The sequence below is a fragment of the Gorilla gorilla genome, chromosome 2, assembly GCF_029281585.2.
Source record: "Gorilla gorilla gorilla isolate KB3781 chromosome 2, NHGRI_mGorGor1-v2.1_pri, whole genome shotgun sequence".
Taxonomy (NCBI): domain Eukaryota; kingdom Metazoa; phylum Chordata; class Mammalia; order Primates; family Hominidae; genus Gorilla; species Gorilla gorilla.
In genome coordinates, this window is record NC_086017.1 from 173649376 (window position 1) to 173662597 (window position 13222).

Genomic DNA, 13222 nt, shown 5'->3' on the forward strand with positions numbered 1-13222 from the left:
ATTAAATATTAAACTGGAAACCCATGGAATGATTTTAACAAATTGCATATAGAACAAATGTAAATTAATTGACATGTAAGTGAAAGAATTACACAAAACAATAAAATAATGGAAATTCAAACTGAAAACCAATATAGCAGGTCACATAGCCCTTATATAAACATTGGTAAGATTAGCATTTCTGAGACATCTTCTACTACCCTGTACCCTGCGATACTTACATGGGTAATAATCAACAGTATTTCCTTTGCTATTGGCTTTAGGTGACCTGATTTTTACAGTTTCATACATTTCAGTAGGGAATGAACTTTATGAACGTTTTTCTCTCTCCCAACCAGTTTTCTTACCCCAGAAGAAATATTAAAAGAAAATAACTCTTAGAACATATACAAATGATGTTTTAAAAGCATATATCTTACATACCTGTCTTAATAAAAAGGTACTAAAGTTAAATAAAGGTAGATTCAGCATGAAGGTACTAATTTAGATTATACTTTTGCTTTTGTATGTGAAAAACGATTTGACTAGTGCTATCTTAGTATATTCTTGGTCTAATGAACTAAACACCATTTAATTTGACAATTTCTATTTGGTTTATGATGACTCCAGAGATTTAAAAACAAAATGATGAATATGAGCGATAATTATTGGGGATTACTATACAAACCAATAATGTTCATTTTAAATAAGAGTTCACTGTATGTATTGAGCTGCATATCTTTATTAAGCCACATTAGATCTCATGATCAATCATAACTTGTCATGCATGGCTTACATTTTGAAAGTAACTGCCATTGTATAAATGTTTGTTCATATTGCTTAACATACCTCAAAATTTATTATTGCTTTATAATGAAATTTTTATTTTTAAAAAAATTTATAAAATAACATGGTTTGCCCTAGAAATCATGACTAATAATTAGAAGAATTTACCCTCTTATCAACTCCTACAGATTTTGTCTAAAAATTTGTATCAGCTAAGCAATTATGAATCTTACTTAAAGCTTATGTAAAATAATTTATAATACATTGTAGGAGATTGGTCAGGATGGTGGGAAAAAATTGTAGAAAGATGTATCTGAGTGCTTTTTTCATCTGTTGCTCAGTCAGGGTCTGCGGGTCGGACCCAGCAATACGTGACAATTAAATGAATTCTTGAAAATAAGCAACAGTAAAAGGCATTGGATATGCTGATACTGTATCAATGTTAAAATTCCTGTGTGTAAGAATTTCAATACAGCCAGGTAGGAGATAGTCCTTGTTTTCATAATGATAAATGCTAAAATATTTAGGGGTGCAGTGCTATCATACCTACACATAATTCTCATATGTTTCATTCCCAAATGATGTATGTGCAGAAGAGGCAAAGAGCGAGAAGGAAAGGTTAACAGTCAGTGAATGTTGATGAGGAGTACACAGATTGCTATTTTGCTATTTTATTATTCCTGCAACTGTTTAAAATAAAAATTGGGAAAAATGAAAGGCAAAAATATTTTTATAGATTCTATTAAATGCTTTCTTTTACAACATGTGGATGCTGGTGATTGTAAAAAAAAAAATCCATTGTTTCTATAGTATTTTACTTTTGTAAAATACTTCCACAAGTTAATTTTCTTTTATATTCATATGAAACATCTATTAAAGAACAGAATAAAATAATCATTATTGATTAAAGATTTGCCAAATTCCTGGTTTGTGACATAAATTAATTCATTTATCCCTTTCAACTTTAAGAAACTGATGACACAGTTATGCTATTACTTTTTATAATGTAAGGAGGTAAAGACAAAGTGACTGAGTAACTAAACTCACAATGTTAACAGTATAGCCTGAAATCAAAGTCAGTTCAATTAAATCCCCAAAGCATAGAGTCTTAGCCTTGTTTCAAATATAAGCAAATTTGCACTTGCCAGAACTTAATGTTCCTAGCTGTTTAGTGATCAGATGGGAGAAGAATGTCAATCACTTGAGTCTTAATCTTTATACTATTTCTGTTGGCAGTGATATTTGTGAGAATGGGTCCAAATGTAATTATTTTCAAATAGTTAGCCTAGCTGTATTGTTATAAAGATTATCCTATTTTTACAGATAGGTTGGAGAAAAACCAAATAAGTTTATAACCTTTTCTGTGGTATTCTCAAAAGTGCCTACACAGTCTGCTAAAACATTATTCAGTTAGGCGTATTGGCATATTTATCCACATGATAGCTCTGGCCACGTCTAAAACAAGAAAAGCAGTAATGGAATTACCCCATTCATGATGACCAGTCAGTGGTAAGTATGGATTTCCACATTGTTGCTCAGCCAGGGAGAAGATTACGAAATATGAAAGTAGCTGAATAATGAGGGTACAGGCGATGGTAACTGTCCAATTCATGAGCTGCTTATAATACTAATCTCAGTCACCACATAAATCAACTATGAAGACAGATACCTATGACACTACCTATGAACATTAGATTTCTCCTCGGTAACTATGACACTACCCATGAACATTAGATGTATCCTCGGTAACTACGACACTACCTATGAACATTAGATTTATCCTCGGTAACTCTACTTTGATAAATCTCAGAAATCCTTAGGTTCTTTAACATCAAATACACATGAGGAAAACACCTTGCAAGATTTGAAATGAACGTTATGTAATTCTAATTTTAGGTTTTGTGTTTTTTTTAATCACCATGACTGGTATATGTTCAGTAGTATTTGCATTCATTGGTGCTTTTTTTTTCATGATTTAACAATAAACATTAGATTAAACCAATCTCGGCCTTACTTTGAACTGGTGCATTTAAATTGAAGGAATATTTGCACATTTATTCTTTTGGCTCAAGGTTTCCTGTATATTGTTTTTCATAATATAGGCATTTTATTTTTCTTACATATGATATACTACTTGATTGTTATCGGAAAATTGCATCAAATAATAAATTACATAACAAAAACAACAAATCTTTCAATGCCATTCAGTTTTCTATTTGGCCTTTCAAGGCCATTCATTCAGTTTTTATTTCCATTTCTCCTGTTAGGTTTGCACACACTCACAGAAAGACTGCTTTCAGAAGTTTCAAAAAATAAGTAGTTGCAAAGACCGCTCCTTGAAAATACTAAGGCATTTCTTTGAAGATACAAGTATTTATGAGAGCCTAGTAAGAGACATTTATGCAAGTGTATTAATTGCAAAATCAGCTTGCTCTATGAAGATCTAGGAATTTCCTAAATCAAGCAGAGCCAAGTGTAGAGAAAAAGGCAATATAATAATTATCTGCTTTCTAGTCCTTCCTTTTAGCCCCTAGAGAAAATAGTAACCACTTTCTGTGTTAAACAAACAAAAAGAAGAAAAACAGCAAAACTGAAACAAACTAACAAACAAATCCCCTCAATATTTGATTTCCAATTTGTGAACCACTCCAATACAGATAATTCTGAGAAGCATGTAACAACCAATAGGAAAACCTAGTATGTTTGCTTTAAAGTCATAGACTAGTTTTCAATGGATAGTCAACTAGCATTGGAAATAAAAGAGTCAGATCAATGTTGTATAAATTATTGGAGGAATAGACAATGGGTCTCCAGAGAAGTATCTGTTGGTTGAGATTAAGATTAGTATATTTGTGTGGGAAGATAACTTTACCTGCTTTGGGGTATAAGAAGGGATAATATATTGTTAGTTGGCATTGAAACACCTGTCTTCATGTTTTAGGCCCATTTCAAATATCTACCATTGTCTGTGGTAACTCCTAGTAACTTCATAATATAAACTTCTTTTTGAAAAGTAAATGATACATATTTTAAAATTGAAAGCTGAATTGCTAAAAAAGAATGATATATTTAAAAGACTTCCAAAGTGAAACTCCAAGCATACACTAAATTAACAGCCTCCACAAAAAATGGGCAGATGGCAGAATAACCAAGGAGGTCAGATGAGGTCCAATTTTATTTCTAAATAACTAAGTGAAATAAAACATGTTCTGTGTAGCAACTCTTTTTTTACTACTGGGAGCAGTCTATGTGTAACAGACTCTATCACTGTCTCATTTCAAAGTGTCTTTGATTCAGAGTTGTGTACAATTTCTGCCTCCTCAATGATCATTTACAGTGTCAACTCTTTCTCTCATCACTCCACCCTCCCTCCAACCCTCAGAGGTTCAAAGCAACTTAACTTGATACAGGCAGAGTTATAAAGACTATGCAAAGATTGTACAGAATTAACAGGAGCACTTTCAACAGATGCTGCTAGCCAGAATGGAGCTAAGGTTTAGTGACTGGCCGGGCGCGGTGGCTCACGTCTGTAATCCCAGCACTTTGGGAAGCAGAGGCGGTCAGATCACGAGGTCAGGAGATCGAGACCATCCTGGCTAACACGGTGAAACCCCGCCTCTACTAAAAATACCAAAAAAATTAGCCAGGCGTGGTGGTGGGCACCTGTAGTCCCAGCTACTCGGGAGGCTGAGGAAGGAGAATGGCGTGAACCCGGGAGGCGGAGCTTGCAGTGAGCCGAGGTCGCGCCACTGCACTCCAGCCTGGGTGACAGAGCGAGACTCCGTCTGAAAAAAATAAAAATTTAAAAAAAAAAAAAAAGGTTTATTGACTCATCAGTGGACATTCATCAGTGTCTCTTGCAGAAAACATGGATTTGCTCCCAAAAAATAGAGTGGTTTTCGTTAACTCTTACTAAACACACTCTTTATTCCAATGTAGTTCTTTCAAGTCTCTGTAATGTATAAATTGTATTTGTATTTATTTACTTTTCTATATTCAACATTATACTCATATGTATACACATCATATACACACCCACACACATACTAATTTTATTTTCTCCTTTTCACCTCATATCATTAAATATTGTTTTATAACTCTATTTTAATGTTCTATCAGTAAGGTCAGGCTGCCATAACAATATACTACAGGATGGGTGACTCAAACATTGTACATTTATCCTCTCACCGTTCTGGAATACGGAAGTCTAAGATCAACATGCCAAAAGGGTTGGTTTCTGGTGAGGCTTCTCTCCTTGGTTTGCAAGTGGCTGCCTTCTCCCTGGATCTCATACAACCTTTCCTCTGTGCATGCATGGAGACAAATTTCTCTGGTGTCTCTTCCTCTTTTACAAAAACATCAATTTTTATCATATTAGAACTGCACTCTTATGACCTCATTTAACCTAATATCTGCAAATACAGTCATATTGAAGGTTAAGGCTTCGACGTAAGAATTTTGAGGAGAAAAAATTTAGTACAGAGCAAATGGTTAAATCAAAGGGCTATTATAATATTTGACTAACCATTATCTTATGATTTCAAATGATTTTAAAATTTATTATAATTAAAATAATGTTGAATTTAGATACATTGGGTGTTTTTCACGTAGGTCTTAGTATTTACATACGCTACACTCTAAGGTCCTTGATGCATATTGTATAATTCATTACCAGAAATAATGAATTGATTTACTTTCCCACTAGTGGGCCTTTAGGGTGTCCAAGAAAACCAAAATAGTAAGTGCAAGAATAAGATAGGGAAGTGGCTTATATTTCTATGTCTCTCTTCCAAATCCATATCTGGACATGCCAGGAAAGCAAGTGAGAGTTAACTGAATCCAAGAATATGTCAAATGTATAAAACATCAAGTAGTTTAAGAAAAGTAAATATTTTTTAAAAAGTGTAAAAATACATTTTAAAATGTCATTTGTATTGGTTGGAGTACATGCTAAGCTGTTATAATTAAGAAATGCAATATAGTGATTTAAATAAGAAAGAAGTTTATTTCTCTCTTATATAAATTTAGAGAATTTGGGGGGCAGTTCAGCACTTAGAAGCTCTTCCCTACATGGGTAGCTGGAGACCCAGATGGTCAGATGCAGGGGTCTGCCCCCAGACCCTGACCCAATTGATGGATGAATGAAGTACACAGACACACAGATATTGTGCTTTGCCAGTCCGGCTGAGTGGGCTGAGTGTCCGGGCCGCTTACAGACCCCAAGCAGAGTGCTGTAAACAGTTGCAACCATGCCCCCGACTTGCCAGCAAGAGTAGCATTTACTCAGCAAAGATTAATTGACAAAGGTCGTGAGTAAACACCACTAGAGGGTAATTGACATTTTGGACTTCCCCAGTAGAAAGCAATTAAGCACCCTCGGTAGATCAAAGGTTAGTCTTACCATCACATGAGTAAACAAGCTAGCTAGATAACTTCCCCACATTACTTTATACCCACTTTAAGCTATTTACTCAAGCTAAGGATCAGGTTGCCTTCAGCCATAACCCTTACTAAAGCTATGCAAACTTCTTGGACTTCCAAGAAGGTTTGTGGCTATTTCTATAACTATCTTTAATATTTTTGCCACTGGCCTGATTGAACTTCCACAATCAGACTAAATGTCCTTCAGTATATAGTTTTACATTAGTGTCTGTCAATGAGAGACAGTCAAGTGAAATTAGAAGGTGGAATAAAGAGAGATCATTACTTTCTAGAGGCTATTTCAAACAAGATGTGTGAATGTGAACACCTAAGTAGCTTCCAGGTGTATTTCTAGAACACATAAAGATTGAATGGTGCTGTGTATCTGATGGCAAAAAGTGACACGCTGTGGGAATTTTCTAGAGTTTTTTGAGAATTGTTGTGCTTTCAGACAGAGTCCTAGAACAACATTCTTTGGCCTTTACTTATCCAATTATAGTAAGCTTCTGATTCTTTATCCCAGAACTCTTCATATTTGTTTTTGTAAACAAACTCTAACCAACTTAGCATTAATGTATCAGAAGTAGTTTCAGAAAACAGAAGCTCAGTTTCCCAAACCTGTCACTGGTTCTCTGTTCTAATCAAGTTTGAATGCAGTAATAAATTCATTGCAAATACAAATTTAGACCCTGGTGTTTTATTGAATTCACTGGAAAAAATATTGTCTTCAATTATTAATTGCCTGGAATGAAGTACCTATAGAAGGCAAAGTGATGGGAAAACTCTTAGCCCTTCAGTTAAAACTTGAGGAGAATAAATAATACAGGTATACAAGACCTGTTGGTTTGAGATTTGTACCACTTAAACTCTGAATAATTTGCAGAAAAAAAAATTGTAAGTTTAGAGTTTTATATTCCCAGATTAAATCATGAGAGGAAAACTGAAGAGCTTTTTTGATTACCCTGAAAATTTCCTAATTTCTTAAAACAAAAAGGTTAAATTTTCAGGTCTTTGAACAAGTTTGATTCTACAGAAGACTAAATTTCATTATGTACATTTAATTCACAGCCTCGTCAATTCATTTAAATTGAAGGCACAATGTTGATTAAGAGAGACTAAGACCTTGAATTACAATGTAGACATTTGGGTGGATTCTAATGAGTAAAAGGACCTTGAACTTCCCTCTGAGCTTCCCTTGCCAATAGAAATAGCCATTCCTCCCCATTTAGAGGATTAGCTAAATCTTGCCTGACATCCCTGCAATGATTTCACCTAATAAAGTAGCCTTATAGGTAGATGCCGATATTCATTTCCAACATCCATAACTTTTTTCCTGCTTTCAGACTCGTATTTAGGCTCAAATCCCAGCATACTGCAAAAGGACGACTGCAAAGCCTAAACTGACAGGATGCCCCATGTACAATGAAGAATGGTATAATGTTCTTGGCTATATTGGCACAAACCTGATGAATATGGGTGAGAATAATTTATAAGACTGTTATGGCCAGGTGCAGTGGCTCCTGCCTGTAATTCTAGCACTTTGGGAGGCCAAGACAGGTGGATTACCTGATGTCAGGAGTTCGAGACCAGCCTGGCCAACATGGCAAAACACCGTCTCTACTAAAAATACAAAAAATAGCCGGACTTGGTGACACACTCCTGTAATCCCAGCTACTCGGGAGGCTGAGGAAGGAGAATAGCTTGAACCTGGGAGGCAGAGGTTGCAGTGAGGTGAGATCGCTCCACTGCACTCCAGTCTGTGTGACAGGAGCAAGCTTCCATCTTCAAAAAAAAAGGTGTTATATCAGGGATGAAAAAAATTATTGTTGGATATGGCTGATATTACTGATATTAATACAATTAGCAAAAATGCCGAACAATAAATTTGAGCCATTAACAATATCAAATCTGTTATCTTGAGCATATGAAATTGACTATAACATGGTACTCATTTGTTTGAATGAACCTTGGGGTCAAAAGTGACCTACATCAAAGGAAGCTGAGATTTCATCATGTCCTTGTTATACTCTGACAGATTGAATCTAAAGGCTTTAAATGATAAGAGTGTAAGAGTAAATTTGTTATATATGTCCTGCTTCGTATCTCTTAACAATGTCTCCTGGGACTATCCAGAGGACAGTTCCCCCACCAATACCTTCAGTAAATACATTTGTGTAAGAAGTACCAACATCCTTGGAAACCTCTATATTGGCTATTCTCTGCAAGCCAAAGTTATAGATAAAGATATTGGTATTGCAATGAGCTCTTAGGCTTTAGTAGGATGACAGGATTCTAGGGTTGCAGACTTCATATAACCATGAGAAGTTAGGTCAGCATAGTCATCAAAATGGGCAGCAAGGCTGGCAATAATCAGAATGTTTTGACACACTAGACATCTTTGACATAGATGAGCATTTTATTAAAATCAAGTGTGGAAATTTCATGATTTACCTAATTCCCAGACTTGAGCCATTAATTCACAGACCTAGACTGTGGACTCTGAGTCAATTAGATACTTTGTTGCATTCTGAGTATGTGTCTTCTATCTTTGCATCAAAAGTGTTTTCCTCCAGTTAACACCTTCTTAGACAACAGGATTGGCTGTGAGAAAATCTAGGGCCAGCAGCCCATCAAGGAAGTTTCACATATCACATCCTCTCATATCTCATTGGTTTAAAATTGCTATCATGGCAATACATAGCTGCAGAGGTGGCTGAGAATGTAACCTGTAGCTGAGAAACTATATTTCTTTTCAAAAGTCCAAGAATTCTATTACTAATTCAAAGGATTTTATCTACCACATCTGTAAAAGTGCTGATGTTTTCTTCTTTGGGACTGAAATTAATATAGTTTAACATTTTTTCTACAAGTACTACTGTTCTCTGCTCACTTGACATATACAATATATTTATAATCTGGTACCCCAAATATGGAATAATACAAATTATTTGCAAGAAGTTATTTAGTATGTCTAAAAATTAATCATGGTCTTTGTCATAAAGTAAGTTTCAATAAATATCAGAGAACTGAAATTATAGAATCCTGTCTCTCTGATCATAGCTAGAGAAACTAAAAATAAGAAGAGATAACTAGACAAAAACTGTTTTCAAATTTTAAAAGCATTGCACTTCACATAAATAATGATGCTACAATAAAAAATAATTAAAATTAGAAAATACTTTTAACAATTATATAAACACACATGGGATGAAGCTAATGGAGAACTTCATATCAGTTGAGTACATAAGGAAGGATAAAATTCTGAAAACAATAAGTGAAGTGTTCATTATAAGAACTCAGGAAAAAAAACAGCAAAATTAAAAAGATCAATACAAACTTTGGTATTCTATAATGAAGCCTTTTCTCCAGCATGCTCTTATTTCTCTCAACTTCTAAAAACACATAAAAATATAACCTACCATTATAATTGTTTTTCTAACAAGTATCTCAAAATGTATGTGCCCAAATCTGAACTCTAGACTGTTCATCTTATTGTTATCTTCATTTCAGTAAAAGTTAACTCTATTGTACCAGTCACTGATGACAAAAATTTTGATGGGCAAGTTGACTTCTCTCTTTCACCTCTTCTATAGCTGATTCATATACAATATTTTCTCTTTTGGCTTCAGACTAAATCTGGAATCTGATAATTTATTAATAGTTTTATACAGTTAAAAAGGAACAAATTACTGATAAGAACAATACCACAAATAATTCAAAAAAAATTACACTGAAAGTGAGAAGATAAAAGTAAAACTGCACATACTTTGTGATTCTATTTATATAATATCCAAAAATTAGTCTATGACTTAAAAAATCAGAAGGGTTATGAGGCAACTTTCTGGTATGAAAAGTTTATATATATTGATTGAAGTGTGGGTTAGCCAGGTATAGGCACAATTCAAAATTCACTGAATTGCACTATTAAGATTTGTTCATTTCACTTTATATAATTTTTACCTAAAATGATGAAAATGAGTATTCAGTTAGTAAGTTTACTTTTGATGATGAGATATATTAGCATTCCTAAAACTACCATTTGTTATACTGAGCTTGAGGAAATGAGTAAATGTACTGATGATAATAAAAGTTATTTTTCTTAATGTGGCAAGAAGAGTTAAAATACGGAAGTAGAAATGCTAGCATTAAATCTATATTGCAGCATTGCAGTTGGAGGCATTGGTACAGACTCATGATACACACAGTCTATGTGTGTGTGTATGCGTGTGTTCATATATATCTTCTCCTGTCTCTGTTTACTAAAAATATCTAAAAAGAATGCTATTTCAATGGCAGTAGGCATCGAACACTAGTTTTCTAAATACAATTCAACATCAAAATGAACCAAGAGTAACAGGTGGTTACAGGCATGTGGCTGGCAAAGCTAAGATGAACCTGGTACTTAATTTAGCACTGGCAAGTAAAGAAGTGCCTAAAGAGATATAAGGACATGTCAAAAGGACACAAAATTTAACTTACAGAGGCTTCAACAGACAAATTTGGGATAATTCAAACATTAAATAACCAAATTTTAATAACTCATTGAAATAAATAAGAACTTATGAAATCATATTGATATAATGAATAAATAAATGGCACAAAAATAAAAGCTCTTTTTATAGTTGAGTGGAAACTAATACATATAGTAGGAATGTGGAAGCCAGAAAATCATCAATGAATGATAAGATATCCAGAAAAACATTGATAAGAAAGAGTATATTTAAGCATTCTTATAGTTTTCCACAGGAAATTGCTTATTAATTACAAAGGAAGAAATAATAACTTTACAGAAAATCTTTGTAGATGCTGCTTCAAGTGCTCAATGTTAACATCACCCATGCAGGGCAATAACGTGCCTTCTGAAATAACATACTGGGGAGGACATTGAGAGGTGAAGTCAGCTGGGCTTCTGGATCAGATGGAGACTTAGAGAACTTCTGTGTCTAGCTGAAGGATTGTAAATGCACCAGTCAGTGCTCTGTGTCTAGCTAAAGGATTGTAAATGCACCAATCTGCACTCTGTAAAAATGCACCCATCAGCACTCTGTAAAATGGACCCATCAGCACTCTGTAAAATGGACCCATCAGCAGGATGTGGGCAGGGCCAAATAAGGGAATAAAAGCTGGCCACCCGAGCCAGCAGTGGCAACCCGCTTGGGTCCCCTTCCACACTAAGGAAGCTTTGTTCTTTCGCTCTTCACAATAAATCTTGCTGCTGCTCACTCTTTGGGTCTGCACCACCTTTAAGAGCTGTAACACTCACTGTGAAGGTCTGTGGCTTCACTCCTCAAGTCAGCGAGACCACGAACCCACCAGAAGGAAGAAACTTTGGACACATCTGAACATCTGAAGGAACAAACTCCAGACACACCATCTTTAAGAACTGTAACACTCACAGCGAGAGTCTGCGGCTTCATTCTTGAAGTCAGCGAGACCAAGAACCCACCAGAAGGAACCAATTCCAGACACATTTTGGTGACCACGAAGGGACTATCACCAAGCGGTGAGCACCATTGGACCCCTTTCACTTGCTATTCTGTCCTATTTTTCCTTAGAATTCGGGGGCTAAATACCAGGCACCTGTCAGCCAGTTAAAAGCAACTAGCTCAGCCGCCAGACTAAAGACACGGGTGTCAGGCTTTCTGGGAAAGGGCTCTCTAACAACCCCGACTCTTCGGAGTTGGGTGCGTTGGTTTGCCTAGAACCATCTTCCGTTTTTCCTGTACTTCCATGCTAAGCCAAGGGTGGACAGAGAGGAAAGCCATTAAGCTCCAGGGTCCCGACAACAAGTTGGTTGACCCTGTGGCCATCAGCAGAACTCTCAAAGTCATGTTGCCCAAGTGAGACTCGCCCATCTATCCTATCTATCCTGACCCTTGCCTCTGGGTCCTCAGGCAAACTTCCTCTCAGCTCTCTTCTCCGAGGCTAGCCCCCTTCTAAAAACAACTCCCTGTCTCTGGTGCTTTTCTAGTTTCTCCTATAAGAATGATTTCTAGTATAAACTCCAGGACTTGATTCCCTTCTTTAGGCACCAGGGCTCACCAACCAGAAAGACATAATTTTTGCCCAAAGCCCCATCATAGTGGGGACTATCTGGAACTTTAGGATCCTTCCTCAGACTGACAGGCCTAATAAACGCTATTCCTGAAGCTAGGATATGGGGAGCCTCAGAAATTATATCCTTCCTATTCAACTGAGGACAAAAGGCATCACTCTTCCAACCCTGGAGATCACTTCCCTCCCTCAGGGTATGGCCATCCACTTCATTTTTGGGGCATAATATCTTTATAGGACAGGGGTAAAGTTCCAATACTAACAGGAGAATGCTCAGGACTCTAACAGGTTTTCGAGAATGCGTCAGTAAGGGCCACTAAATCTGATTTTTCTCGGTCCTCTTTGTGGTCTAGGAGGACAGGAAAGGGTGCAGGTTTTCAAGAATGAGTGCGTAAGGACCACTAAATCCGACCTTCCTCAGTCCTCCTTGTGGTCTAGGAGGAAAACTACTGTTTCTGCTACTGCGTCGGTGAGCACAACTATTCTGATCAGCAGAGTCCAGGGACCATTGCGGGTTCTTGGGCAAGAGGTGTTTCTGCTGCTGCGTCGGAAGTGCAACTATTCTGATCAGCAGTGTCCAGTGACCCTTGTGGGTTCTTGGGCAGGGGAAGAAACAAAGAAACCAAAACCACTGGCAGTTTTGTCTTTCAGATGGGAAACACTCAGGCATCAACAGGCTCACCCTTGAAATGCATCCTAAGCCATTGGGATCAATTTGACCCACAATCCCTGAAAAAGAGATGGCTCATTTTTTTGTGCACTATGGCCTGGCCCCAGTATTCTCTCTCTGATGGGGAAAAATGGCCATCTGAGGGAAGTATAAATTACAACACTATCCTGCAGCTTGACCTTTTCTGTAAGAGGGAAGGCAAATGGAGTGAAATACCTTATGACCAAGCTTTATTTTCATTGAGCGAGAATACACAACTATGCAAAGCTTACAGTTTACATCCCACAGGAGGACTTTTCACCTTACCCCCAT